The sequence below is a fragment of the Hippocampus comes genome, unplaced genomic scaffold, assembly GCF_001891065.2.
Source record: "Hippocampus comes isolate QL1 unplaced genomic scaffold, H_comes_QL1_v1.1 scaffold37, whole genome shotgun sequence".
NCBI classification, from domain to species: Eukaryota; Metazoa; Chordata; class Actinopteri; order Syngnathiformes; family Syngnathidae; genus Hippocampus; species Hippocampus comes.
In genome coordinates this window covers 529,534-535,666 of record NW_017805535.1, presented here as the reverse complement: position 1 = coordinate 535,666, position 6,133 = coordinate 529,534, and positions in this window count along the sequence as shown.

Here is a 6,133-nt window from a genome sequence, read left to right as displayed (position 1 = left end):
GCACCACTCCCGGCCTGAAAAAAATGCAAAACGGATCGGATCACTTCCAGACAGTCGCGCGATGTAGACAGATGTACAGATAGACAGATGGACCAGTTAACATGGACCAACAATCTCACCAGTGTTGAAGGATAACCACGGTTGCCTTTTTTGCAATACATGCGTTCCTGTCTTCCGTCTTTGAATTATTGCAAGTGCGAACTGAGCAAAACAAAATCCTTACTGTACGGGAGAAACCGTACTACCATTCAGCCCCGTAACATTCTTTCCATAGGGGAAACTTTGGTCGCTCTGCGGGACGGGATAAAATTATCCGATCGGAATAAAATTTTGCACACATCCTTGTGTCATAGTATCGACAAGATTTCCGACCCGGCCCGACGAATCCGACAAACTTTTCCAAAATGGACCACCCTAATGCACACAGACACACATCTTTTTTTTCCATTTCACCCTACAGCCGTCCCGAGCGACATAGGACCAGTCTGTGGGCTGCAGGTCGCCCACGATCGACTGGTTGGCTACCCCTGTTTTAACAATTAAAGCTGAATATTGCCCACCCGAGCAGCATGAAGCCAACGGGTTAGCTGGCACATTCGCCTCATAGGCTCCAGCTTCCCTGTGTGGAGTTTGCATGTTTCTTGGCTTCAGCTTGCCACATACCACACCATCCCATGACCAAACCCAGAAAACAGGTGATTAGTCATTACCTGAGCCCTGAGCAACTGTGATGTAATTTTCAGTTGACAGCATGTGGCGAAATGGGCATATCTGAGATGGATGAAAAAAAGGGAGGATTTTTCTCATTTCATACTCCGTACACGCAATATTAATCAGAATGCCAGGTTTAGACAAGTGTGGGTACAGAGAAAATGTTTGACTTGACTTCCACTTAAGGGTGTATCTTGCCTCTCCCCCCAAAACAGCTGGGTTAGGCTGCAGCGCGCCCACGATTTGGTGAATGTCTGAATTTTGCACACTGAGTTGATGGATGTTGTGATCAGCACATATAGATTTACAAAAAAAAATGTTTGTGTGTACATAATGAGAATATCTATGTGTTTGAATGTGTTATAACACGGAATAAAAGGAAACAATGTTGGTCAACCAATGTCAAAACATATATCCATGGACAAAATTGTTTGGACTCCTTTGATAATGAATGAAAAACCCATAGTGGTCACAGAAATAACTTGAGTCTGGCAAAAGTTATAATACACATTTAATGCAAATTAGCCAAGGAAAACAAACATTGCTTTTGAATTCAGGTTCAACAGAATGATTTGAAAAAACAAACTAATGGAACTATGGACAAAATGATGCTACCCTTAACTTAATATTTTGTTGTGCAACTGCACACTGCACATCCTTTTGAGTTCAATCACGCACGCACACACACACACACACACACACACACACACACATACACACACACACACACACACACACACACACATTCATTACACACTGTACATAAATTTATATAAATCTAAATTATATATCTGCATCTCTTGGCAGGTATTTTGGCCCACTCTTCATGTGAAAATTCTTCCAGTTGTCTCAGATTTGATGTGTGCTTTTGCTCTATGGCTCTGCTTACACCACGGGTGTCAAAGTCAAAGCCCAGGTGCCAGATCTGGCCCGACACATCATTTTATGTGGCCCGCGAAAGCAAATCAAGCATGTCAAGTTCCATGATGCTTGCTAAAATCTGAACCAAAATTTCAAATTGTCAAATGAAATGCACAATAACAGTCATTATTATTTATGTCTGATTTTAAAACCAGTTATTCATCAATTTGTTGTGTGCTGTGTATGTAATATGTGGAGGTGATTAAACATTTATATGGTTTCCCAAAATTCATAAAGGCCCTTCAAGGCAAACCGTAACTACAATGTGGCCCGCGACAAAAATGAGTTTGACACCGCTGGCTTACACCAATGTTCAATAGGATTGAGATCAGGGCTCATGGAAGGCCACTTGGAAAGGTCCATTGTTGGGTGTTTTTATCTGTGTATTTTGGGTCATTATCCTGTTGCAAGACACGTGACCTGCGACTGAGGCCAAGCTTTCTGCCACTGGAAGGCACATTTCTTTCAATATCTTGATTGCAAGGTCATGGTCACCCCTTACCACGCTCTGGCAACACCCGCCCTAAGGGGGTAAATCTGATCTTTGTCATTTTTCGACCATTTCCATATGGATGCAAGATTCCTTGACTCCTTGATGCTCTTACAAATGATTTATACTGGCTAATTTTTCAAATAATTCATATAGAAGTGATCTTATTGCAAACATCCACCCATCTTAGTCTAAATGAAACAATCACTACTTCTACACTATGATGAGCAGATCACATGCCTGAGAGGTCAAGCATACCATTTAATGTATTTATCATACCATCCACAGTCATGGTTTCAAGAGATAAAATGCACACATATACCACTCATTATAGCAGATGGAACAAACCGAGGTAAAAAGCCACATTTGAATTGTGAAAAATGCTCGTGTCATTGTGATTTTTGGATATGATTTGAACAAATCAGCCATTGATGGCAGTCTGCAAAATGGCATCAACTTCTGTGACAATTAAACTTTTTACGTTGCTTTTTACTCAGACTTGTTTGTCCTTGATTATGAGTGTGCCAGGCATTGTAATGGATAGGTGTGGATTTTAGTTCATGAAACCCGGTGGTCCAGTCGTTAGCGCAGTGCAGAGGTCGTGGGTTTGATCCCGACTCTGGCCTTCCTGTGTGGAGTTTGCATGTTCTCCCTGGGTCTGTGTGTTTTTTCTCCAGGTACTCCGGTTTCCTCCCACATTCCAAAAACATGACAGGCTGATTGAACACTCTAAATTGTCCCTAGGTGTGAGTGTGAGTGTGGATGGTTGTTCGTCTCTGTGGGCCCTGCGATTGGCTGGCAACCGGTTCAGGGTGTCCCCCGCCTACTGCCTGAAGACAGCTGGGATAGGCTCCAGCACCGCCCGCAACACTTGTGAGGATAAAGCGGATTGGAAAATGGATGGATGGATCGAAACCCTGACTTTGGCTTGTGTGATAAAGAATGACCCAATCTTGCATGCATGCATGGACACCCTGATTGCGATGCCTATGCTTGATATTTGTAAACTGTTATTGTATTCTGTCCATATTCAAGGTGCTGTGAGCCAAAATTTGCAAAACAGTGTTTTTACCTGTTCCATAATTGGTGCAGTGTTCTTTTATAGGTACATACCGCACTTCCACATTTGATGTAATTAGCCAGAATGTTCCAGTTTTGTCTCTTCTGTCTATAGGACATTCTCCCATTTGTTTTGTCGGTTGTCAACATGGACTTTGGTGAATTTCAGTCTTGCTTTTATAATAATTGATTTTTACCCCGAGGTCCTCCTTAATCATCTCCCATGGAGTGCACTTTGGCACAAACAACTATTTTTCCAATGCATTTTTTCCAGACATTGTATTTTCCAAATAATTATCTTAAACCACGATTGAAAATCAATGTCTAATGTTCAATGGTTAATTTTCATAAACATTTTCATGTATTTTTTATTTTTGTCGGATTCAAATTATTTTTGTGACCACTGCAGATTTTTCTTTCATTTACAGATTGGGTATCATAATTTTTTTCCAAGTGTGTCTTTCATTCAAGTGAATTTACATGTTTGTGTTGATTAACAAACTTAATTTGCTATAAAAGTATTTTTTTGAGTAAAATTGTATAAATTCAGTCATATAATTAGTATACTGTAAAAAAACAACAACAGCAAAACAGAAACGTGGTATAATGCAGTGTTTTTCAAACCCTGTGCCGCAACACACTGGCGATCCGCGAGATATTGTCAGGTGTGCCGTGGGAAATTTTACATGTATGCCTGTGCGGTCGATCGCTTGGAAGAGTAATCCATACCGGTAGGGAGCAGCAGCAGCGAGGAAATTGCCTTCCTTATGCTTCGAGACAAGCGAAGTTTCCGACACGAGGCAATTCAATGAAAGGTATCTTTCATTTAGATTTACGTTTACAGGAGATTTAATGGCACCAATGTTCCCTCTAAGCTGCGCAACCACGCACTGGTCGCACACTCTCAGCTCACGAGAAAACCTATCCAGCACAGTGAAAGCACTGAAAATGAATTAGATATATAACTTTTTTTCTGTTTCAATTAGGTGTGTAATTCACTGAGTGACAGGTGTCCAGCCAATCACACGATATGATGCAATGACGCTATGCAGCCAATCACGGCATTGCCAGTAAATTGCGCATATTCTCTGCTCCATAACAATAACGGTGAGGCGGCGATAAGTGACACTAATGCTAATCCTTTATCATGGCGAAACGACCGGGTAGTGAACGTGATACGTCGACTCCCCAAACCAAAATAAGAATGAATTGCGGTTCTTTTAAGTTGGAATGGCTGCCGGAGTATGTGCAAATAAAACAGGCAGTGAAACTGGGTGAGATATTTTCTTTTTCGAGTGAGAAAGGTCTGCTCTGCAAAACATGCAGCTAAGCTGAAGCTGTAAGCAAATTCTCCGATGGAAAAATACGGACTAAATGGAAGCTGGACTACCTCAAGCGACACATTCAACAGAAAAGTCATTTGAATGATGTTGGAATTATACAAAAGGAATGTTCACACGGCAACTTTTACTCCGGTGTAGCACCAGGGCTGCCCCCAGTAGAGCGTTCACACATATATATATGTTATACCGGCATAGCCCCTGAAAACAGCTTTAATCGGAACAAATTTAACCCTGCTCAGGAGGTGGTTTAAAAATTTACTCTGGAGTAAATGCTAGTTTGCGGGGCAGCACCGATATAAAATGGGACGTGTGAACGCTACAGGGGTAGACTCGCTATGCGTGAGAAGAGTTGATTACATACGGGAAGAATGTGTTGCTTTCGTGCTTTGTTGTACTACTGACATCTTTCCTTTCTCTCTCTCATCCTTTTACGGTGACTGATAGACCACAGCGTTGATTTGTCTGGAGAAGTATAAACCATGGTTTTTCGATTTGTCACAAACAAGGCGGGGAAAAGGAAGTACACTTTATGCATTCGCATGTTTATTTATCGTATTGCAGAAACTGCCGTGTGAACGCAAGTGGGGCTGCACCAGGGTTAACACGCTTCTCTTTAGTAAGCAGCTTTATACGTGTGAACACTCCACAAAATTTACACCGGTGTAGGATATATCGCAACAAAATACATCGGTGCAGCACCGATGCAAATGTGTGCTGTGTGAGCACCCCTAAAGACTCAGGATGGGAAAAGGGATTGTTACAATGTTGCGGGAGAGCGCAAACAACCGGGAGAAAAAGAACCGGCTGTCACACAGAAAAAAATCCGACCCTGGGCAAGTTAAAGTTCTAATTAACTACATTTTACTTGCCATTCAAACGAATGCACCAAATATTGGATTGATGTTGATTTGATTCCTATTCAATGTTTTAATATTGCATTAATTTTCAATGTTTAAAAAACGATTATAGTAACAATAGAAGACTTCATTGTTAAAATAAGCTTTTTTCACATTTTCAGGTAGTGGTGTGCCGCGGGATTTTTTCGATGAAAGAAATGTGCCTTGGCTCGAAAAAGATTGAAAAACACCGGTATAATGGACCATCAGGATTTCACTTCATCATGTCCAGCAGATGTCGCCTATTTTCCGTCTAAGAGAACTGCAGAAACTGCCTGCGTATCCACTTGAATCAGTTGGCGTTGTGTTTATCTGGGATTCCATCTCGGTGACTTTACGGAAGACACAGGGTTTGACCTCGAACTGGTTTCTAGCCATTTGCAGGACACATATGACTAAAAAACAATTCAGATACAGAAGACTTTTATTCATATGCTGTATCAGCCTTCCTCAACTGGCAGACCGCGATCCACGACCGGACCGCCGACCTCCTCTGTCCGGACCTCCTCTGTCCGGACCTCCTCTGTCTGGACCCTCGGCAAATTGTATAAAATAATAATTTATTAAGTGATTTTTACATTATACATTTTATATTTGTGGACTATAATCTGCGCATTACCTCGATCGCTTGTGAAAATTATCCGTTGTATTCTTTGCGTGCACTAACATTTGTATTGCAGAGGACCGCAGCAGCGCGACTGTGTGTTGTATAA